Source organism: Entelurus aequoreus, linkage group LG12, assembly GCF_033978785.1.
Source record: "Entelurus aequoreus isolate RoL-2023_Sb linkage group LG12, RoL_Eaeq_v1.1, whole genome shotgun sequence".
NCBI lineage: Eukaryota > Metazoa > Chordata > Actinopteri > Syngnathiformes > Syngnathidae > Entelurus > Entelurus aequoreus.
The window spans coordinates 53,238,859-53,264,348 of record NC_084742.1 but is presented as its reverse complement, the minus strand read 5'-3'; the positions used below and the strand labels follow the sequence as shown (position 1 = coordinate 53,264,348).

General features: G+C 39.4%; 1 long non-coding RNA gene across 1 annotated transcript; it reads left to right on the top strand.

The window, feature by feature from the left end:
* Positions 1-1,081: 1,081 nt before the first annotated feature.
* On the top strand, positions 1,082-13,862 carry LOC133662340 (uncharacterized). Its single transcript, XR_009828092.1, has 5 exons — positions 1,082-1,238; positions 12,535-12,583; positions 13,362-13,498; positions 13,586-13,664; positions 13,753-13,862. It is a non-coding gene; the product is annotated as an uncharacterized LOC133662340 (long non-coding RNA).
* The last annotated feature ends 11,628 nt before the right edge of the window (positions 13,863-25,490 follow it).

Sequence of the window (25,490 nt, the reverse complement as noted above, 5' to 3'; positions counted from 1 at the left end):
CATTACTCATTAGCATAATGTCTTCTGGCGGGAGTGCACCGCAATCAGCAGGAACCGGGAAGCAGGTTGGAGCTCAGCTCGGTCTTTGGTAAGTATTCTTTTTTTTTAATATAGCTGTAGTAGACTGTAGCTGTAGACTGTACCGCTAGTGTATTCATGGTATAAAGTTTATACCACATTTCGTGAATTGTTTGTGGGGGCAAACTTTACTTTTAAAGTCCGACTTTGCATGCTAGCTTGGTAACTTCCACCATGGCCACTAGCTTAATAGTCCACACATGAACAGTCGGAAAACTGCAAGATGATTGTGAGGTGAACCAACTTTCCCTCCCTTATTATATTACATAAATCATGCCGGGATGAACGTGAGGAGCAGCGTGAGCGGGGAAGATTATTGACGCGACAGTCGGAGATAAATATCTGCCCGTGTAGTTTGACTTTATTCAATGTGTGTGCTTCCTCTGGGTCTGCTGGGCGTCAGCTCCGGCTGTCCGGAAACTGCCTGTATGTGTGATTGAATATGTATTTATAAGGATTATATAGTGTTTTATATCTCATACAGAGTATTATCTCACGCTATCGCGAGTGAATCTCTTTTATTATCGCGAGAATTCGTTTGTCTCGGCACTCCAGCAGACCGGCTGTGCTCGCAGTGATGCGGAGGGAGACCGCAGCCGGTGTTTGAGGACGGTCGAAGGTGCACGGAGCCTTGACGGACAGGAGCAGACACGCAACGCACACGGATCTGGTTGAAGTTTAGGCACCAGATCCGGTTGATGTTGTGCTTGCCCTGTTTTGTTGAACTCCATCATCTCCGCCTTTCTCTGCCTCTTAAACCCTCTCTCCTTCAGTAAAGCTGTCGATTAAGCAGTAAATGTAGATTCTAGGTTACACATGGTCAGTGAATACATGCAGGAAGGTTAATATTGTTCCTGTGTGTTTTGATATTTTAATAAAATGGCAGAATTTGAAATAATTTCATGTGTTTAACTTAATTATTTAAACTTATTTGTTTGTCAAATAATTGGTAGTCTATTCTAAATGTTCAAATGTTATCTTGTTATATTGGTTAAAGCTTTTATTCAATTTCAACTTGTCTGCATTTCTAGGTATTCTGGTACTTGCACTCACAACTTAATATGTTATCATCTTTTGCAGATTGATAATTTTTTTCAAGCTTCATGTGGCAGCCTCCTAATGTTAAGCGTTACCAAGCTCCTTGTGGCAGCCTAGTGATTGTAAGTAATAGGTTATGTGTTTAATGGTGGTACAAGTTGATCTCTATCATTGTCATCCTTTTGATGTGATATATGCTAATTAGGGTCCGCACAGGACCTTTTCAAAAGGAATCCCACAGGGAGTCCTTTTGCAATGGGACGAAAGGACCCTATTGAATTAGGGTCCGCACAGGACCTTTTCAAAAGGAATCCCACAGGGAGTCCTTTTGCAATGGGACGAAAGGACCCTATTGAAATTGTAATGTTTTATTATTCTTTCTTTCTTTCTTTCTTCTTCCGCAGCTTTGCGCACTACTTCGCCCCCCTTAACATGCTTCAAAACTCACCAAATTTTTTACACACATCCAAAAGGTGTGCCAGCACACTTTAGTACAAAAACCTAACCCCAAAAATAAAATTTCTGCTCTAGCGCCCCCTAGGAAAAAAAAAAAACAAACTGCCTGTAACTCCCACTAGGAAGGTCGTAGAGACATGAAACAAAAACCTGTATGTAGGTCAGACTTAGACCTACATTTCATAATTTTACATCCTCGGGCGAAAACCAACAGGAAGTTGTCAATTTCCCCTTCAAGACAAAAATGTACTAAAAACACTGCTTTTTACGTCTTTGACCTCTAATTTGACCCCCTTAAAATACTTCAAAACTCACCAAACTTCTCACACACATCGGGACTGGTAGAAATTGCGATCTCAAAAAATAACCGAACCCCGAAACTCAAAATTCTGCCCTAGAGCAATTTTTTAATAAAACAGAGAAAAAACTGCTTTTTAGAGGAAAACTCAGACAAAACTGCTTATAACTTCCGGTAAGAACGTCTTAGAGACATGAAACAAATACCTCTATGTAGGTCTTGCCTACACCTACATTTCATAGATTGACATCCTTCAGCGAAAATCAACAGGAAGTTTGCTATTCCTCCTTCAAAACAAAATTTTTGTTACAAACGGTCACCAAACATCAAACGTTATCTCCTCTGAGCGCGTTTGTCGTTTCGGCTTCAAACTGCTACAGGAGAGAGATTGAACCCTTCTGATTAAAAGTTGACGAAAGAGTTTTAATAAGTGCTACCGTTTTGATTTTACGAGCCTTCAAAGACCCGCAGCACTGATGCTGCTCCGGTGCCAAAAATGGCAACGAAAATGCAATTAGACCTTCTTTGGCCTCAATACACACAATACCCTATAACAGGGGTGTCAAACGTACGGCCCGAGGGCCGGATCAGGCCCGCCGACAGGTTTTATCCGGCCCGCGGGATGAGTTTGCTAAGTATAAAAATGACCCTGAAATTTTTGAATGAAAGAAACCGCTGTTCTAAATGTGTCCAATAGCAATTCTTTGTATCTTAGCAGATGATGCTACATATGTACAAAATAAACCACATGTTAGTACATCAGTCGCAATAACAATTCTTTGTATCTTTGTAGATCAGGGGCCACATGGAGAAAAATCTCCTCCCAAGTGGGCCGGACTGGTAAAATCACGGCACGATAACTTAAAAATAAAGACAACGTCAGATTGTTTTCTTTGTTTAAAAATAGAAGTACATTCTGAAAATGTACAATTATAATGTTGTTGGCTTTTTTTTACACTTACTTGTTGCGGTTGATAATTTATTTGTCGTTATTTATATTTTCTGAATAAATTATGTGATAATGTTCATCAGTCAACTCATTGGTGTTAATTTTCAATCAAGATAAAATTATATCAAAATCAAATTACAGGATGTTATTTATGTAGTTTGATAATTTTCCTCGACTGGTGTACTAACATCATGGGATTTATTTTGTACATATGTAGCAGCGAAGTTGGTAGAGTGGCTGTGCCAGCAATCGGAGTGTTGCTGGTTACTGGGGTTCAATTCCCACCTTCTACCTTCCTAGTCACGTCCGTTGTGTCCTTGGGCAAGACACTTCACCCTTTGCCTCTGATGGCTGCTGGTTAGCGCCTTGCATGGCAGCTCCCGCCATCAGTGTGTGTGAATGGGTAAATGTGGAAATACTGTCAAAGCGCTTTGAGTACCTTGAAGGTAGAAAAGCGCTATACAAGTATAACCCATTTATCATTTATATCTACAAATATACAAATAATTGCTGTTTCGACATCTAGTGGACACATTTAGAACAGTTGTTTTTTTCATTCAAAAATTTCAGGTACATTTTTATACCTAGCAAACTCATCCCGTGGGCCGGATAAAATCTGTTGCCGGGCCTGATCCGGCCCTTGGGCCGTACGTTTGACACCCCAGTTGTAGATGATGCTACATACTGTATGTACAAAATAAACCACATGATGTTAGGACATCAGTCGAGGAAAATGAGCAAACTACATATATAACATACTGTAATTTGATTTTGATATATTTATTTTATCTTCATAGATTGAAAATTAACATCAATCAATTGACTAAAGAACATTATCACATAATTTATTCAGAAAATATAACTAAAGACATATAAAGTATACTGTATATACTATTAACCGCAACAGGTAATTGTAAAAACCAACAACAACAACATTATGATTTGTACAATTTCAGAAAGTGCTTGTTCTATTTTTAAACAAAGAAAACAACCTGAAGTTGTCTTTATTTTTAAGTTATCGTGCCGTGATTTTACCATTCCGGCCCACTTAGGAGTAGATATTCCTCCATGTGGCCCCCGATCTAAAATGAGTTTGACACCCCTGCCCTATAATGACAATGTGAACTCAGACACAACTTCCTCTAACTCCCAGTACGAATATCGTACAAACATGAAACTAACACCTCTATGCAGGTCTCACTCAGGACTACCACTGGACAATAGTATTGGGACACCTAGGACTACTTATTCCGCAGCTTTGCGCACTACTTTGCCCCCCTTAACATGCTTCAAAACTCACCAAATTTTACACACACATAGATAAACGCGCCCCAAACACTTTAGTTAAAAACCAAACCCCACAAATCTAAATTGCGCTCTAGCGCCCCCTAGGAAGAAACTGCCTGTAACTCCCAGTACGAATGTCGTACAAACATAAAACTAAAACCTCTATGTAGGTCTCACTCAGGACTACCACTGGACAAAAGTATTGGACACCTAGGACTACTTCTTCCGCAGCTTTGCGCACTACTTTGCCCCCCTTAACATGCTTCAAAACTCACCAAATTTTACACACACATAGATAAATGCGCCCCAAACACTTTAGTTAAAAACCAAACCCCAAAAATCTAAATTGCGCTCTAGCGCCCCCTAGGAAGAAAACTGCCTGTAACTCCCAGTACGAATGTCGTACAAACATGAAACTAACACCTCTATGTAGGTCTCACTCAGGACTACCACTGGACAAAAGTATTGGGACACCTAGGACTACTTCTTGACTACTTCTTCCGCAGCTTTGCGCACTACTTTGCCCCCCTTAACATGCTTCAAAACTCACCAAATTTTACACACACATAGACAAACGTGCCCCAAACACTTTAGTTAAAAACCAAACCCCACAAATCTAAATTGCGCTCTAGCGCCCCCTAGGAAGAAAACTGCCTGTAACTCCCAGTACGAATGTCGTACAAACATGAAACTAAAACCTCTATGTAAGTCTCACTCAGGACTACCACTGGACAAAAGTATTGGGACACCTAGGACTACTTATTCCGCAGCTTTGCACACTACTTTGCCCCCCTTAACATGCTTCAAAACTCACCAAATTTTACACACACATAGAAAAACGTGCCCCAAACACTTTAGTTAAAAACCAAACCCCACAAATCTAAATTGCGCTCTAGCGCCCCCTAGGAAGAAAACTGCCTGTAACTCCCATTACGAATGTCGTACAAACATGAAACTAACACCTCTATGTAAGTCTCACTCAGGACTACCACTGGACAAAAGTTTTGGGACACCTAGGACTACTTCTTCCGCAGCTTTGCACACTACTTTGCCCCCCTTAACATGCTTCAAAACTCACCAAATTTTACACACACATAGAAAAACGTGCCCCAAACACTTTAGTTAAAAACCAAACCCCACATATCTAAATTGCGCTCTAGCGCCCCCTAGGAAGAAAACTGCCTGTAACTCCCAGTACGAATGTCGTACAGACATGAAACTAAAACCTCTATGTAGGTCTCACTCAGGACTACCACTGGACAAAAGTATTGGGACACCTAGGACTACTTATTCCGCAGCTTTGCGCACTACTTTGCCCCCCTTAACATGCTTCAAAACTCACCAAATTTTACACACACATAGAAAAACGTGCCCCAAACACTTTAGTTTAAAACCACACCCCACAAATCTAAATTGCGCTATAGGAAAACTGCCTGTAACTCCCAGTACGAATGTCGTACAAACATCAAACTAACACCTCTATGTAAGTCTCACTCAGGACTACCACTGGACAAAAGTATATATATATATATATATATATATTTATATATATATATATATATATATATATATATATATATATATATATATATATATATATATATATATATATATATATATATATATATATATATATATATATATATATATATATATATATATATATATATATATATTTATATATATATATATATATTTATATATATATATTTATATACCAAACCCCCCCCCTCCATATCCCACACCATTGTAAATAATTATATGTATACACTCTGATGAGTATCTTGTGTGATGACTGTATTATGATGTTAGTATATATTTGATAGTATTTGATAGTATCTGTATCATGAATCAATTTTAGTGGACCCCGACTTAATCTAGTGGAAAAACTTATTGGGGTGTTACCATTTAGTGGTCAATTGTACGGAATATGTACTTCACTTTGCAACCTACTAATAAATGTTTCAATCAATCCATCCAACAAAAGAAGAAACATGATAAACATTCAGAATTTATTAATCCATCCATTATTTCATTGTCTAAATTTTCTTATTTATCTCTTCATATGAAATATAACTTACTTCACCTATTATTCTTTATTTTTTTATTTTTATTTTTTATTACTTATGGAGTATATTGTGAATACATTGAGAACAGGAAGTGAACAGCATCCTGAGATAGGAAGGCAGACAGCAGACAGTAGAACAGCTAGAGTGGGCCGATAGGTGCGAGCTGTTGCGGCGCAACCCGGCCACAGCCGCGAGGATGTTTGACTACAGGTGGCACTGTTTTCTGAAGGAAGTACTCATGTCCCCGTCTAACCCTGTTGGCAAGATTTTGGATTTCTTTTATCGCATTGAGTTCCAGCAGCGTGGGTCCCCCCATGTTCATGCGCTGTTTTGGATTGAGGGAGCTCCCCAGTTTTATAAAAACACCGACTTAGAAGTCGCACAATTTATTGATCAATATGTGACATGTGAGCTACCCTCTGCCGATGACACATTATCGGAAGTTGTGTCATCGGTTCAACTGCATTCGAAACGGCATTCAAAGTCGTGTCGTAAAAATAACACCAAATGCCGTTTCAATTTTCCCAAACCCATCTCTGCACGCACATTCATCTGCAAAATCCCAGAATGTGTTTGTCCTAAAAAGGCAACGGGGACAGAGAGTGAGTGCCTTCCAGAAAACCGGCCAAAGTGCACCTGTTTGGATAAGGACAAGAAGATGCGAAAGGAGGTTGCGCAGATGATTATGGAGAAAGTCATGGACGCCATGGAGAGGGAGGAGCCCTTTGGTAGCGTAGAAGAGTTGTTTGCCAGTGTGGGCATCAACCAGGACGTCTTTGAGCTCGCTTATTGGCGGCTGGAGACTAAGAATAAGGTGGTTTATAGGCGAGGGGTAAACGACACCTGGGTTAACCAGTACAATAAGAATCTATTGAAGTGTTGGAACGCTAACATGGACATTAGCTTTGTCACTGACGCCTACGCAGTCGTCATCTACATAATCAAGTACATCACAAAAGCAGAGAATGAAATTGGTCTGTTATTGAGCAATGCCCTTAAAGAAGCCAATAAGCTAGGAAATCTCTCTGCTAAAGAGGCTTTAAAGAAACTGGGCAGTGTATATTTACACAACAGAGATGTCTGCGCTCAGGAGGCAGTATATAGGCTAATGAGCATGCATTTGAAAGAATGTTCCAGGAAGGTGGTGTTTATTCCAACAGGGAATAACATTGTGCGGATGAGCTTACCCCTCAGCGTGTTGTTGCAAAGGGCTTCCTCAGAGGGTCTCAGGTCCGAAAACATGTGGATGACGAGTGTTGTCGAGAGGTATCAGAACAGGCCCGACGGTGTCGTATTTGCCGATATGTGCATAGCCACGTTTTGTTCGGAGTATCGTGTTCTCACCAAGAATGAAGACTCTGACAAAAAAATTGCACTTCAAGGGGGTTTAGGGTTCATCTTGCGGAGAACACGAACTCAGTTTGCCGTCGTCCGCTACATGCGCTTTAAATTAGACAAACAGGAGGAAGCCCACTTTCAGAGTTTGCTGCAGTTGTTCCTTCCTTATAGAACTGATTGTGAACTCAAGCCGGAAGGCTTTGACTTCTACAAACAGTTCCACGACGAAGGTAATGTGACGTTGGCTGGCGGGACCGCACGGCCGGTGCGAGACGTCGTCGATGACAACAGGGCAAAGTTTGAAGTGGACTGTCCTCGGTTAGAGCATGCGCAGGAGCTTGCGGATCTGTTAGGTCCTAATGTCGATGAGGATGCGTGGGGGGACCTTCGTCCTGAACAGGAAATCGAACACATGGAGTGTTTAGAGGAGAGGCAGAAGCAGCAGCAGGGGGAAATTAGTGACGAGCAGCTAGTTCAATCTGAGGAAAATGTCCCCGATTTGTTTGTTGGTGGTAAACAAGTAGCTACAATCGAGAGAAACACCAACATTTTGTCTAGAAGGGAGGGTTTAGCTCTGCTCCATTCTCTCAATGAGACGCAGAGGAGCATTTTGGATAGGATTAGGAAATGGTGCTTAGAAAAGGTGAGGGGAAAAAACCCGGAACCTTTCCATGTGTTCGTAACTGGTGGGGCAGGTACTGGAAAAAGCCATTTGATTAGAGCTATCCAGTACGAGGCAGGGAGACTATTGTCGCGTCTGTACAAACCAGATGAAACCTGCGTGCTCTTAACGGCCCCCACAGGCATAGCTGCATACAGTTTACATGCAGCCACTATTCACCACACCTTCAGTATTGGCATACAGGTTAGTTTACCGTATATCCCTCTGGGGGAAGATAAGATAAACTCCCTGAGGGCTCAATTTGGTCACCTACAAATTCTCATCATTGACGAAATCAGTATGGTAGATCACCATCTTTTAGCCTATGTGCACGGCCGGTTAAGGCAAATGAAGCAGACGGGGGACTTTTCTCCATTTGGAAACGTTAGCGTTGTAGCTGTCGGTGACTTTTATCAGTTGCCGCCCGTTAAAGGGAGGCCGCTATACGCCAGTCAGGTGGGTGTGGACCTCTGGTGTCATTTTACAAAAGTAGCACTAACAACAGTTGTGAGGCAAAAAGATAGTGTCTTTTCTGAGCTGCTCAATAGGCTTAGAGTTCGGGCGAAGGGAACCCCCTTATTGCAAAGCGACGTCGATATCCTCAAGTCCCGGGAGACGGGGGAAGAGAGCGCAGCTTTGCATATTTATCCCACGAATATGCAAACCAGCCACCATAATCTGGAGAGGTTATTCGCAATCTGTCCAGATTATGTTACAATCGAGGCGCAAGATTTTATCAACAGTAGGAAGACGGGTCAATTAGAGCGCGTGGCTGATCATCACGCTAAAACGTCGTGCACGTGTTTGGTCAAGAGTTTGTGCTTGGCTCCGAACGCACGTGTAATGCTGTGCAAAAACATTGCCGTGGCAGACGGTCTGGTCAATGGCGCATGTGGAACGGTCACTTATATTCATTTTGGAGCCGATAAAGACTTCCCCCTCACGGTTTATGTGAAATTTGATGACCCAAAAATAGGCTCACAGAGGAGAAAGGAACGTTCCCATGCTGCTGTAGAATGCCCGCATTCTACCGCCATTGATCCCGTGGAGGATTCGGCGACAAAACGCGGCGGTTTGCGTCGTCAGTTTCCGCTTAAACTCGCGTGGGCCTGCACTGTTCACAAAGTGCAAGGTCTAACTGTAGATGAGGCTGTCGTGTGTTTACACAAAGTTTTTGCAGCTGGGCAGGCGTATGTCGCCCTCAGCCGTGTCAGGGATATATCCGGCCTTGTCATTACTGACTTTAAGGAAAAGGCCATTTACTGCAAGGACGCCGTCAAGGAGGCATTGGATAGCATGCCCCCATTTCTACTTGAGCAGCCACAGCCCTCGTTAGAACCCCGCAGTTTCTCCGCGTATTTACTGAACGTCCAAAGTTTACCTTGCCACGCCGCTCATTTGATGTCTTGTACGCAGCATTTACAGCCTACCTGTATTGCTGTCACAGAGACGTGGCTCACTGCACATTCCTCAACAGACTGTGTCCAAATACAGGGATACACTTTCCACAGTCGTCCCCGAGCCTTGTGTTACAGTAGCAATGATTTCAAATTAGCTGAGATTAGAGATTTACAACATGGCGGAGTAGGTTTATATGTTGTAGATAATTCGGACTGTGAGATTCTGCAGGTGCCCGATTTAAATCTGGAGTGTTTGGTGTGCCTGTTTACCAAAGAAAACATTTTGATGGCAGTCATTTATCGTCCGCCAAGTTACCCAAATTTACTGTTTAAATCCAATCTGGTGAAGTTACTTGATTGGGTCACTCCACTCAGTAACACAATTGTTATAATGGGAGATTTTAATGAAGACATTCTCAAACATTCATCAATTTCTAAATTAATGGGCCAAAATGGATTTTCGCAGCATGTAACACAAGCGACTACAGAGAATGGGACATTAATTGACCACGTTTATGTCAAAACAACGCAGTATGCTGTGGATTGTGCAGTGCTGTCCACTTATTTCAGTGACCACGAAGCCATCCTGTGTGCTTTTCGTGGTCAAGATGAAGGTGATGCGTTTAATTTGGAGTTGTTTGCAGAGCAGTTTGCTGATGAAGAGGGTCCCTAAGCATCGTCTCAACCCCCAAGATGGATTAGCTTGCTGGAATAACAGACATTTTTAACATGCATGTGAAAGTGCAATATATTTATCTGTACAGTAATCTATTTATTATATATATATTTATTATATAGTATTTTTATATATTTATTTGTATATGCACCTTATTGCTTTTTTATTTATTATATATATCTATTTATTATAGAGTATTTTTATATATTTATTTATTTATATATGCACCTTAGTGCTTTTTTATCCTGCACTCCTGATAGGCGTCCTCCTCCCTTAGCCAGGCTTGCACCTGACCGCAGCTTTTAGATTGGTGTTTGCATGTTTTGCTTCTTCTGGTGTCATCGCTGATTTTTTCATGTTCTGTTCATGGTGTTTCATGCAGTACCTCTGCTTTTCTCATGCTGCATGCCTTACAAAGTATGTTTGTTTTGTTTATTCATAGCCACAGTTAGCTACTTTTGTTTGTCTATAGTTGAGGCTAAGTGTTAATTTTTTTCTCTCCGCCTTGTGCGCGCCTTTTCTTTGCACCCTTACCTTCACGCCATCTCCCGTCACTTTCCTTTGCATGCCGTAATAACATACCTCAACCCCAGTCCTCGCTATGTCCCTGGTTTTTCTGTTGGTCCTTCTGGTGTCGTCGATTTTTTCCCTGCTCTCTTCATGCTGTTTCATGCAATACCTCTGCTCTTCTCATGCTGCATGCCTTACAAAGTATGTTTTTTTGTTTTGTTTTTTTCATAGCCACAGTTAGCGACTTTGGTTTCATGTCTATAGTTGACGCTAAGTGTTAGTTTCATTTGTCTCCGCCTTGTGCGCGCCTTTTCTTTGCACCCTTACCTTCACGCCATCTCCTGCCACTTTTCTTTGCATGCCGGAACAAAGTACTTTTTGATTGATTAATTGATTGACACTTTTATTACTCGGTTGCACAGTGAAGTACATATTCTGTACAATTCACCACTAAATGGTAACACCCCAATAAGTACGTGCTTTGTTCCGTGTTCTACCTTTGCATGCCTGGGGGACAATGGATCAGCGTTCACGTCGCGTCCCCTGTCAGTACCCACGTTCACCTGGGGAAACCAATGATCCCACCTGTACATCTTTATATTCTCTCAGGGACTGTTTGCACGTCTTGTTTGTATGGGGTTTAAATGTACAGATACCAGGATACAGAGAAGGTAGGTAATGTGCAGGTAATGATATGACTGGGTGATGGCAGGAAGCACCAGCGTAGCGTGACATACACGGGGCATGTGCAGGAGCCGGCTGTGAAGCAGATGTCAGGTGAGTGGATATCTCTGCTGGAGCCAGTTATCCAGTTATCTAATCACCTGTGTCTTTATTAGCAGCGTTGGTGACCACAGAAGCTGAGAAGCAAGGAAAGACTTTGTGAGGAAAAAAGAAGAAATACTTTCTGAAGGAGAAAAGACATTGTGAGAAATAAACGATTGTAAACCTGGAAAAGCCGGCTGGCTGTCAGTCTGTCGGTCCTGAAAGAACCCCACGCCACAAGACGTGTCACATACTACAATTACAACTACTACAATAATAACTGCAGCTGCTACTACTACTACTATTTCTACTACACATATTAATAATACAATACCTGCTACTAATACTACTATTACAATACGTGTTAATAATAATACTATTACTACGCCTACCGGTCACAATGCTACACTTACTACTACTACAAATGCTACTGTTACTAATACTACAATTACTACTACTACAAATGCTGTTACTAATACTACAATTACTACTACTACAAATGCTGTTACTAATACTACAATTACTACTACTACAAATGCTGTTACTAATATTACAAATACTTTTACTTTTGCTACTACTAATAATACTACTATTACAATTACTGCCTATAGTAATACTACAATTACTACGACTACTAATGATACTGCTATTACAATTACTGCTAACAGTCATACTACAACTACTAATCATAATACTGCTGTTACTACTACTACTACTACTAGTAGTAATTATACAATTACTACTACTACTACTAATAGTAATACTATAACTACTACTAATAATACTACAATTGTTACTAACACCTCAACTACTAGTTTTACTACTGGTATTACAGCTATAACTACTACCAGTACCAATATCGTAGAGAAACGAAACTAACACCTCTATGTAGGTCTCACTCAGGACTACCACTGGACAAAAGTATTGGACACCTAGGACTAGCACCTGCCAAAATGCGGACCCGACCAATGCTGCTTGCAGCTTTAATTCTCTTTATTCTCTATTTCAGGATTATGAATGTGGCAGTATAAAGAATGCAGTTTGGAACTAGCTAGCAGGTATTTGTTGTTGCAGCATTTTAGGCAGACTCATAGGCATTTAAGGGGCAGTTATCACTATCCATGCCCATATACAGATTGCCCATGCAGTTTTAGTACATTGAGTAAGCTACTAAATCATACATACAAAGTTAATGGTAAACGGCAAACTCCCAAAACAGCAGAAGTAGCTACATTCAAGTGTCATGTGTGCACATGCAAAGACCTTACAACAGAAACAGATTTTCAACACATAAATCAACATCTGAGGCGTAATGAAACGGTTCCATGTATGTTTTTAGGTTGCTCATTTAAAACAAATTTATACAGTACATTTAACACACACAAATATAGGAAACAAAACCAACATTCATTGATAGATTTTAAAGCTAATGTCAGACAAATCTGAAGCTGGGCCAATAGAGTCTGTCGATACAGATCATGAATTTGAAACACTTAGTTGTGATGATGCAACATAATTGAACCTTCAAATATCTATTGAACAGGAAATTGCTTGTATTTTATTGAAGTTATAAAATATTGTTCATATTCTAAAGTCAGTTATTGATGAGGTCCTTTCTGAATTTCACTACATATTAAGTACAACTTCTTGGCCTGTCAAAAAAGTTTTAGTTTGGGATGTATTTCAGCATCATAAACTACAAGTTCAAGAGTCACTAACTGATGAGCTGTCCACAGTCCTATGCCAATCAATTAGGCGTAGCTATCGCAAAGGATGGCCCCCTTGTTACTGCATATAAATGTAAACAGTACTATACATCTCACTTTTCTGTTTTAGAGCCAGTTGAGTACATACTAGATGACCAGTGGAATAAGGCCAAGGCAAAGCTGCAGCCAACTTCAAGAAAGCGAAAAAGGCTGAAGTTTACTACATACCACTGCACCCAAAAGGCCAAACCACAGAAAGCTTGGAAAGTAAGAGAATGGCTTTGTTATCAGAAATAAAAAAGCGTGACAATAAGTGCTGATAAAAGCAAAAATGGAAAAAACCTTCTCCCACAGACAACGAGAGGTCGTTGAACAGAGGCCCATGATAGAGGGATTCAAAAACCGGTGGCCTGCCCTGTTCCAGCAGAGTGAAGTAAGTTAACTTGTATTTTTATGTATTGATATTTAACCGTAAGAAAATGGCAAATTTTTCTAAATACATTTTATTGAATATTTTTTAGATTAATGAGGAGTTCTTGTGGATCACTACAAAGCCACTGCAGTCAAAGTTTGTGTCACAACTGGACCACGTTTCACTCAAGCTGATGTACATCTTCAAAAGCAAAGGAGGTGAAGGGGCAACGAATCAAAGAAGTTCTGGCAAACATAGATTTGGTAAGTAGAAATGGTAGAACTGTTTTATTAATTTATATATATATATATATATATATATATATATATATACACACACACACACACACACACACACACATACACTTATTTATTTTATGGTTGTGTGCTCTGCTCAGAAATGTGTTAAAGATGCTATACTCTAGTCTTCAGAAGCTGTATTGGTTTATCTAGTTTTCTTTACACACTCTCGTCAACTTGCCCCCCTCCCTGTGCCACTGTTGCACCAATATTTTGCTAAATTCTGTTTTGATTTTTCACCCTGCTTTAGTGTGACGACATTGACATCAGGAGGGAGTGCATCCTGAGAAGCCTTGTTATCTACCTCAATGAAGATCCAGACACTTTCTTCAAGGAATATCTGGTAAGTTAATAGTTTGTGTTACACAGCAGCATGAAATAGTGTTACCCATTCTTATTTACATATATTGTGGTCCTTTGAGCTCAACACACTACAACTTTTTGAATAACTGGCATTTTGTAAACAATGGGGCTCTTTGAATTTAAATTTTTGTTTGAAATCAATGGTAGGTGCAAGAAAAGAGAGTCAGAGTCTCCTAAGCTAGTAGTGGCAAACGGGCAGAGGCCCTGTGGAGTAAAACAGCTATTTCTGTCCCACAGGTCCATCTCTATAGGGATGTGGTTGCCTAAAGCAGTGTTTTTCAACCTTTTTTGAGGCAAGGCACATTTTTGTCATTAAAAAAATCCGGAGGCACAGCACCAGCAGAAAACTACAAAAAATGTAACTCCACCAAGTCGTTGTGTCTTATTTTGAGTGTGTTGGTGTCTTCCTGTGTGTAGTGCTTTAGTTCTTGTCTTGCTTATTTTGGTGGCCCTTCCTGTTTTGCCGGTGTTTTCCTGTAGTGGCTTCATGTCTTCCTTTGAGCGCTATTCCGCGCACCTGCTTTGTGTTAGCAAGCAAGGCTATTTACGTTGTTGCTATCCTTCTTTGTGTGGACAGTGTTGATTGTCATGTCACGTACGGATGTACTTTGTGGATGCCGTAAGTTTTTGCTGTCGTCCAGCATTCTGTCTCTGTTTACTTTGTAGCCAGTTCAGTTTGACTTTTGTTTTGCATAGCCTTTTCCTTTCGTTCATTTTGGGTTTAAGCATTACATACCCTTTTTACCTGCACCCTGCCTCCGCGCACCTGCTTTGTGTTAGCAAGCAAGGCTATTCACGTTGTTGCTATCCTTCTTTGTGTGGACATTGTTGATTGTCATGTCACGTACGGATGTACTTTGTAGACGCCGTAAGTTTTTGCTGTCGTCCAGCATTTTGTCTCTGTTTACTTTGTAGCCAGTTCAGTTTGACTTTTGTTTTGCATAGCCTTTTCCTTTCATTCATTTTGGGTTTAAGCATTACATACCCTTTTTACCTGCACCCTGCCTCCCACTGTGGTCTGCATATCGGGATCACAACAAACCATCCTCGTCTCACCCGACACATTCCGACTTTTACAAAGCAATGCTGCCACCTACTGACATGGAGTATTACGTGGTTACCCTGCCGGGTTTTACGCAGCACAGACACTAAGCAACGGCACATTATTGGCAGATTCTAATTATTGATTTGCCAAAAATATTTTTGGGATAAATTAGGTGAAGTTGCATAATTTCCCACGGCACACCAGACAATATCTCACGGCACACTAGTGTGCCGCGGCACAGTGGTTGAAAAACACTGGCCTAAAGGATCATGTTGCAGCAATTGCATTATGTTCATGGCTGCTTGCTGAAGTTATTTACGGGCCAATGTCAAACATTATATTATTATTATATATATATTTATATATACATATATATATATATATATGGTTAACTTTCCAATCACGTTTAACTCATGATACATAAATGATTAATTTGACAGGCAAACAGGACTTAAAAAAAAACAGCTAATTAATTTTCTGCTAGTGGTGTTCAGCATTTTACCTAACACAAGTGTTCTGTTTTTGTGTTGTTGTTCAGGCCTCCGCCACTGAGGATTCAGAAAAGGACATTGCCCTCACAGTCATGAGATATACATAATCCGTGGAGATGGCGATGGAGTTGTTATCGAAGGCATCAAAGTCCTGAGCAACGTGGACACCGTCATCATGGGAATCATAATGATGTTTGGGCTCATTTATGCCCTTGATCTAAGGTTTCCAGACAACTTCAAGTACACATTTGAGTTTTTCCAGAAGATCCTAATGAACCTGGATGGGCACAAGCTGAACACAAAGATACAGCAGCTGAAAATCAAGTTGCTTGCATGAGAGGTGAACACTTGTTGACAAAGTTCATCATCAGATCTTTATTTTTGGTTGTATTGTTTTTGCCTTCATTTTCACCCCATTTAAAGACAATCTATGACCTACAACATTTTGAACTTGAGAATTGGACTCAGAATTGACTAAGTTACAGGGAAGAAGAGGCTGTTTACTGAACTGCTGGAAGTACACGATTAACATTTGAAATGCAGTCATGGGGAGTGGAGAGCGATTACTTTAGGGTTTAGACTGGATGAACTTTACCTCCCCATTTTATCTCTGAGTGTGACTACCCTCCACACTTCTCGCAACCATTTCTCTCCTCCGTTTCATCACTCAACTCAGGATAAATGGATTAAGTTCGATTCAAGATTTTGGATTTTATTAATTTTTTATTTATTTTTTTAATAGCTAGTACTGTCTCATGTTTTGTTTTTACTTGCTTACATTCAAAGGATATTTGCTACTAGCATCCCATTAGTATCAGATTCCTGGTCTGTGAATGTTAAATTTTTCTTATTTATTTTTGTTTGTTGCCAATTTGATGCATGGGAATTTTGTATTTGCCTTGTTTTCTTTTCTTTACTGAAAGCAGCTGAGATAGGCTCCAGCACCCCCCGCAACCCCAAAAGGCACAAGCGGTAGAAAATGGATGGATGGAACTCTAAGTACATTAAGGCTAATGGTTCCTTTAGCACACTTGTGCAGGACTCAGATGTGTTTTTGCAGTTTCCTTTGTGGCGCTGAGTGTTAATTTTACACCACTTTAAACTATTTTGGAGAACCATTTCTCATAAAGTTTGCCTCGAGTTATTTAAGAAAAGGTAAAACTGTTTCTTGGGGGTTTTATAACTAAAACTGAGTTCTCTGTGCTTTGTATCAAGTCAATTTGACATCTTTGTTTATATAAAACTAAGTTCTTGGTATGTGTTGGTAGCAAATCTGACATCTTTATGTAAAATTGACTTCTTAATGTTTTGTTTTCACTCAAACGCAACATTTTGGTTTGTGTTTGCAAGTAACTGACATCTTGTGGTGTTATATTCAAGATTGTTGAATTAAGAATTATTCTACATTAAAAATACCAACCAGGTTTTGTCTGATGTGTTTTTATGGGATCTAGAGTGATTTTTAGCTTGCTTAATTTCCAATTAATTTTGAGTTGGGCACATATAAAAAAATTTCACTTAGAAACCAAAATAATTTCATTTTAGATGTATTTGTTAAAAATTATTCTGACAAATGTAAATAAATTTCGCTTAGTTATTGCAATAATTTCAGTTTGGATTTATTTGCTAAAAATAAATTGGATTAACACATTTTTATTGTATTGTGAGAATGTACTAATTTTGAGTTGGGGCAACATATATTTGTTGGATGGAAATCCTGCCCTCATTTTAATTGAGTTCATCCAATGAGTCATTTTTTTGAGTGTAGGAGGGAACTAATCAGCGGTTAAGGTGACAACCTTTAGTTTAAGTAAATAATACCTCGTTTTTGGACAAGAACTTATGACAGCTATTGAGGCACATTCCATCTCTTAATTGACCAGAGGTAATACAACACAGTGAAAACATTCAACAGAACTATCTTAACTGCCGCTGCTAAGCTAACAAACACAGCTGAACTATTCTGCTCTGTCTGGGCGCTGACGTCCCACGTCACTTGGCAACAGGCACAGCCTTTTAAAGGCACGCACGCGCACACACACACACACACACACACACACACACACACACACACACACACACACACACACACACACACACACACACACACACACACACACACACACACACACACACACACACACACACACACACACACACACACACACACACACACACACACACACACACATTCTTAGACGCATCCTCGCTCATCCATGCGGACTGGACACTGGCCAAGTTAGTGGCCGGCCGTGGCGCGCACGGACGCAGCAGCTTACAGCTCCCACTTTCGGTGCTTCCTTTTATGTTTTTTATATTGTTTTGGTTATGTCTGTCTACCTTCGCGACAACACAGTCGTCAAAACCTACTGGACATTGGTTTTCAACACAGGATAGCCGTTTCTAGCGATTTCCACCGCTCACACAACATACCCGACGAGATAGCAAGACCACCGGAATCTCCGTGGATTGTTATCGGATCCGGCAGGCGACGCAGGCGGCGGCGGGAGATGAAAAAAAGCGGGGCAGCCGGTCTGGTCTCCTGGAGAGAATCAAGAAACAACCCCACAAGCCTCCGCTGCCGAGCATATATCTCACCAACGCCAGATCCATCGCTCACAAAATGGATGAGCTAAAACTTGAGCTAGCTGGAAAAAGCTACATCCAAGACTGTTGTTTTTTGGTCAATTCCGAAACCTGGCTTCACCCCCTAATCCTCGACGCTGCGGTGCAGCTAGCAGACCGCACGCTGCTACGTCGAGACCGAAACAAGGATTCTGGTAAGAGCAGGGGAGGTGGTCTGTGTTTATGTACAAACCCCGTTTCCATATGAGTTGGGAAATTGTGTTAGATGTAAATATAAACGGAACACAATGATTTGCAAATCATTTTCAACCCATAATCAGTTGAATATGCTACAAAGACAACATATTTGATGTTCAAACTGATAAACTTTTTTTTTTGTTGCAAATAATCATTAACTTTAGAATTTGATGCCAGCAACACGTGACAAAGAAGTTGGGAAAGGTGGCAATAAATACTGATAAAGTTGAGGAATGCTCATCAAACACTTATTTGGAACATCCCGCAGGTATGCAGGCTAATTGGGAACAGGTGGGTGCCATGATTGGGTATAAAAACAGCTTCCCAAAAAATGCTCAGTCTTTCACAAGAAAGGATGGGGCGAGGTACACCCCTTTGTCCACAACTGCGTGAGCAAATAGTCAAACAGTTTAAGAACAACGTTTCTCAAAGTGCAATTGCAAGAAATTTAGGGATTTCAACATCTACGGTCCATAATATCATCAAAAGGTTCAGAGAATCTGGAGAAATCACTCCACGTAAGCGGCATGGCCGGAAACCAACATTGATTGACCGTGACCTTCGATCCCTTAGACGGCACTGTATCAAAAACCGACATCAATCTCTAAAGGATATCACCACATGGGCTCAGGAACACTTCAGAAAACCACTGTCACTAAATACAGTTGGTCGCTACATCTGTAAGTGCAAGTTAAAGCTCTACTATGCAAAGCGAAAGCCATTTATCAACAACATCTAGAAACGCCGCCGGCTTCTCTGGGCCCAAGTTCATCTAAGATGGACTCATGCAAAGTGGAAAAGTGTTCTGTGGTCTGACGAGTCCACATTTCAAATTGTTTTTGGAAATATTCGACATGGTGTCATCCGGACCAAAGGGGAAGCGAACCATCCAGACTGTTATCAACGCAAAGTTCAGAAGCCAGCATCTGTGATGGTATGGGGGTGCATTAGTGCCCAAGGCATGGGTAACTTACACATCTGTGAAGGCACCATTAATGCTGAAAGGTACATACAGGTTTTGGAACAACATATGCTGCCATCTAAGCGCCGTCTTTTTCATAGACGCCCCTGCTTATTTCAGCAAGACAATGCCAAGCCACTTTCAGCACGTGTTACAACAGCGTGGCTTTGTAAAAAAAAAAAAAAGAGTGCAGGTACTTTCCTGGCCCGCCTGCAGTCCAGACCTGTCTCCCATCGAAAATGTGTGGTGCATTATGAAGCGTAAAATACGACAGCGGAGACCCCGGACTGTTGAACGACTGAAGCTCTACATAAAACAAGAATGGGAAATAAATCCTTTTTCAAAGCTTCAACAATTAGTTTCCTCAGTTCCCAATCGTTTATTGAGTGTTGTTAAAAGAAAAGGTGATGTAACACAGTGGCTACTTTGGCACGTGTTGCTGCAATGAAATTCTGAGTTAATTATTATTTGCAAAAAATAAAATAAAGTTTATGAGTTTGAACATAAAATATCTTGTCTTTGTAGTGCATTCAATTGAATATGAGTTGAAAAGGATTTGCAAATTATTGTATTACGTTTATATTTACATCTTATACAATTTCCCAACTCATATGGAAACAGGGTTTGTACAAAGTGCAATACGTTAAATGTTTACTTTTACAGTTTTCTAATTCTTCCTTTCAGGTTCACAGCAGGACACAGCGCTGGAAATGGGTATTTCTCAAGCTTCTTCAACGTGCTCCACTCGAAAGTGAGGTAAATAAATAATCCACATTACTAACTATAATATTATATTCTGTTTTGCATCTTTTCACTGTGTTATAGTCATTATTCCTTCAGTAAGACATTGTGTTTTGTCTCCCTCATGACAGCTGCAAAGGTGAGAGGCAAGTGGACAGGTGAAGAAGTGGAAGCAGTTGAACGACACATGTTGCATTTTATAACTGGCAACAAAGTACTAGGTAAAAAAAGATTGTGAAGCCTGCCTCCAGAAAGAACCAGTAGCTCTACAGGACAGAGATTGGTTTACCATAAAGTACTACATCCATAACAGAGTCATATCAAAAAAAAGAAAGATGTTGAAATAAAACAAAGAAACATTTTTGTTTTTCCACATGTTCTGTGGTAGTTTGAGTATGTTACCAGCAATTAAAAAAGCAAGTGTTTCGTATTTATTCCAGATTATTGTTAGCGACAAAATCCACAAAACCAATACAGTTCAATCAATCAAAGTTTACTTATATAGCCCTAAATCATGAGTGTCTCAAAGGGCTGCACAAGCCACAACGACATCCTCGGCTCACATGTTCTTATATGTAATTACACCTAATCACAATAACATTTTTACCCATTTTACTTTTAAACTATTCTTGGTTTTAGATTACAGTAGCAATGGATTCAGATTTTTTTAAAATGACAACACATGAACTATAACCAACTCAGGTGGTTTTGTAAAGTCGCTGTGATGTAATGAGCCTCACATGTCACATAAACCTGAAATGTTGTAACACTATGTGACGTCATGGACATCATATGTCACATAAACCTTAAATGTTAAACACTTTGATGCCATGGACCCTAATATGCCACATAAACCCAAAATATTTAAGCTATATTCACTAGCACTGGATGAAAGTAATGATGTAAAAGACACTGCTCAACTCTTAATTTTTTATTTTATTCTGACCGGACTTAATTGGCGGTGACCGCCAATGGTGGAGAGGAGCCCGGGAATTTGGACATCTCCACAGAGAGGCAAATGGCAACGTTCATGGAGTCAAAAGGTATATTCATGGACATGGCAAATGTGGAAGCTTGCCACCCACTCCATAAGAAGAAGGATAATTCGGCACCAGTAATAATAATAATGAGATTCGTCAATAGGAAACATAAAACCGCATTACTAAAACAAGGGAGGAAGCTGAAAGGAACAGACGTGTACATAAATGAACATTTAACAAAGAAAAACGCAGACATAGCCAGAAAAGCACGTAGCTTAAGAAAACAAGGAAAAATACAACAAACATGGACAGCAAACTGCAAAATATGTATTAAACTAAATGGAACACCAGAGGAAGCAAGAGTAATAGTCATAAGGAAAATAGCAGAGCTGGATAAATATCAATAACGATAAAAAAATTAAACAACCATGACACAAAAACAATAATCAATCAAACAGAGAATTTATAACCTTTTCCAGCATTGACTATAACAGGACGGAATTGGACAGTGCTATAGATCCAGACACACATTTTTTTTCTCACATGGACAATAATTGTTTATATTATACAGAAATACAGTACAACACCAACATTAATTCCAATAAACTGTCAATTATTCATATTAACTGTAGAAGCTTGTATGCCAATTTTAACAATATGAAATCATTTTTGAACAATTTAAAGAACCTTTCAAAATTATCGCTGTATCAGAGACATGGATGGATCCAAAAAAAGGAATGGACTTTGGACTAGAAGGATATAAACTCAATCATATTAATAGAGTAAATAAGAATGGAGGCGGAGTTGCTGTATATGTGATGAAGGACTTCCATTACAAGGTGGTAAAAAACATGTCACTAGCTATTGACAATGTTTTAGAGTGTATAACCAGTGAGATATGTCATGAAAAAAAAAAAATGTATTGATCAGTTGTATAAATGACCCAACTCAAGTATTGAAGGATTTGAAGACTGGATTAAGGGAACTTTCAAAGGAATCAGTCAAAAAGTACTTTTTTTATGTGGAGACTTCAACATTGATCTCTTGAACCGCAACAAGCAAAAGTCCATTAATGATTTCACAGATACAATGTATTGTATGAGTTTGTATCCCCAAATCACAAGACCAACCAGAATTGCAAGTCACAGTGCTAGACTTATTGACAATATCTTCACTAATGTCTTTGATAATAATACAACAAGTGGACTGTTTGTTAACAACCTACATCAGCGACCATCTGCCAGTCTTTACTATTTATGATGGGAACTACAGGAAGAAGAACATTGACAAAAATACATTTCAAAGACTATGCACAGAGGAAGGAATGATTTCCTTCAAGAAGGATCTGAGGAAACAAATTTGGGACAATGTATACAATGAAGATGATGTAGATGATGCACATGGGAATTTTGTCAACACCTTTCTAACACTATGATAAACATTGCCCATGGAAAGAACGTAGTAAGAAGCAAAAGAAAAACAACCACCCGTGGATGACAAAAGGACTGAAAAATGCTTGTCACAAAAAAACACATTGTATCGAATATTTATAACACAGATCTATAGAGGCAGAAAATAAGTACCGTAATTTCCGGACTATAAGCCGCACCTGACTATAAGCCGCACCAGCTAAATTTAGGGGAACATACAGATTGCTCCATATATAAGCCGCACCCGACTATAAGCCGCAGGGTTTTGATGTGTAATTACCGTAGTATATAGGGGTTCCTGCTACCACGGAGGGGATTGTCGGGACAGAGATGACTGTTTGGGAACGCAAAGCGTCCCATTTATTAACAATAAATCTTTCAATCATTCAATCAAACTTTCACATCTTTGACATGGCGAACAGCATTCGTGCAGAGTACAAATAATACAACGGTGCAAAGTAATACAAAGTGCTCACCTGTACGTTATCAAAATAACCAGCCTACCGGTATATGAAAAGTCAGTCTTTAATCATTGTGTCATCGTCTTCCTCCTGCGTACTAAAACCACCGAAATCCTCTTCGTCGGTGTCAGAGAAGAACAGGCCGTAAATAAGCCGCACCCTTGTATAAGCCGCAGGGACCAGAACGAGGGGAAAAAGTAGCGGCTTATAGTCCGGAAATTACGGTATAAGAAATATAAAAACCAGCTAATTGGTATACTACGAACATGTAAGAAGGAATACTACAGTCAATTATTAAACAAGAACAAAAACAACATGAGAGCAACAAGGAGCATCCTAAATAGCATATTAAAAATGGTGCTAAGAAAGATTACCCCCAGTACCTTCTAGATGGAAATACAAAAAATGACAATATGAACCAAATAGCTGAACGTTTCAATGATTATTTTGTTAATATCGGAAAAAATCTGGATCAAAGAATTCCAAATGCAGATGATGGGTCAGTTGAGGTCTTGAGTGAGCTCATAGACAGAAATCCCAATTCCATGTTTCTTAAAAGCGTAACAAAAGAGGAAATAATCAAAATTGTAAAAAATTGTATATCCAAGACCTCAACCGACTGTCATGGAATAGATATGGTAACGATAAAAAAGGTTATAGAAGACATTTTAGAACCTCTGACATATATCGCCAACGTATCATTTTTAACCGGCAAATTCCCTGACATAATGAAAATTGCAAAAGTCGTACTAATTTATAAGAATGGAGACGTACACCAGTTTACTAACTACAGACCAGTTTCATTACTTCCACAATTCTCCAAAATCATGTGGGACGCTCGTGGAGAACCCATATGGATTTCGAGCAAATATCTCAACATCAATAGCATTAATCAAAATAACAGGAAATTACCAATGCAATAGATGGTAAAGAATGTGCGGCAGCAGTATTCATGGACGTAACAAAAGCATTTGACACAATTAATCATGACATTTTAATACAAAAATTAGAATGATATGGCATCAGAGGTTTGGTATTGAACTGGGTAAGAAGCTATCTAACCAACAGGAAGCAATATGTGAAGATGGGTGAAAATATGTCAACACGGCTAGATATATCCTGTGGTGTACCGCAGGGATCAATACTGGGACCAAGATTGTTTAATCTTTATATAAACGACATTTGTAAAGTTACAAAGGACTTTAAGTTAGTTTTATTTGCAGACGACACAACTGCTTTCTGTTCAGGAGAGAACACACAGAAGATAATACAAATAATAACAGAAGAAATGAACAAATTAAAAAGATGGTTTGACAAAAACAGACTATCTTTGAATCTCAGTAAACCTAAAATATTGCTATTTGGTAATAGTAGAAAAGAGCATCATACACGAATACAAATAGACTGAGTAGACATCGAAAGGGTAAAAGAAACCAGATTTTTGGGAGTATTAATAGATGATCAAATGAACTGGAAATCTCATATACAAAACATACAAAATAAAGTGGCAAAAAACATTTCAATAATGAATAAAACAAAACACGTCCGGGGCCAAAAATCACTTCATATTCTCTACTGCTCGCTAGTGTGTGAATGTGTGTGTGTGAATGGGTGAATGTGGAAAATAGTGTCAAAGCGCTTTGAGTTCCTTAAAAAAAAAGGTAGAAAAGCGCTATACAAGTACGACCCATTTACCATTTAGTGTTACCATATCTGAGTTATTGTGCAGAAATATGGGGAAATAACTACAAATGTGCGCTACATTCGCTAACCGTGTTACAAAAAAGATCAGTTAGAATAATACATAATGTTGGATATAGAGAACATGCAAACCCTTTATTTATTAAGTCAAAAATATTAAAGTTCGGTGATTTGGTAAAATTGCAAACAGCTAAAATGATGTACAACGCAAACTATAACCTGCTACCAAAGAATGTACAACAATTCTTCTCAACTAAAGAGGAGAAATATAACCTTAGAGGAAAAAATAATTTCAAACATTTATATGCATGTACAACACTTAAAACTTTTAGCATATCAGTACGTGGAATTAAATTATGGAATGGATTAAGTAAAGAAGTTAAAAATTGTACTGATATGATCCAGTTTAAGAGGTTGTTCAAAATAATAGTGCTTACAAAGTACAAAGAAGAAGAATGAGAAATACTTCCAACCTTATTGAAAATAATATATTCTTCATCTCAGTATGTTAATGACTGAATTAATTAATTACATATTACAAAACTGTTGTAT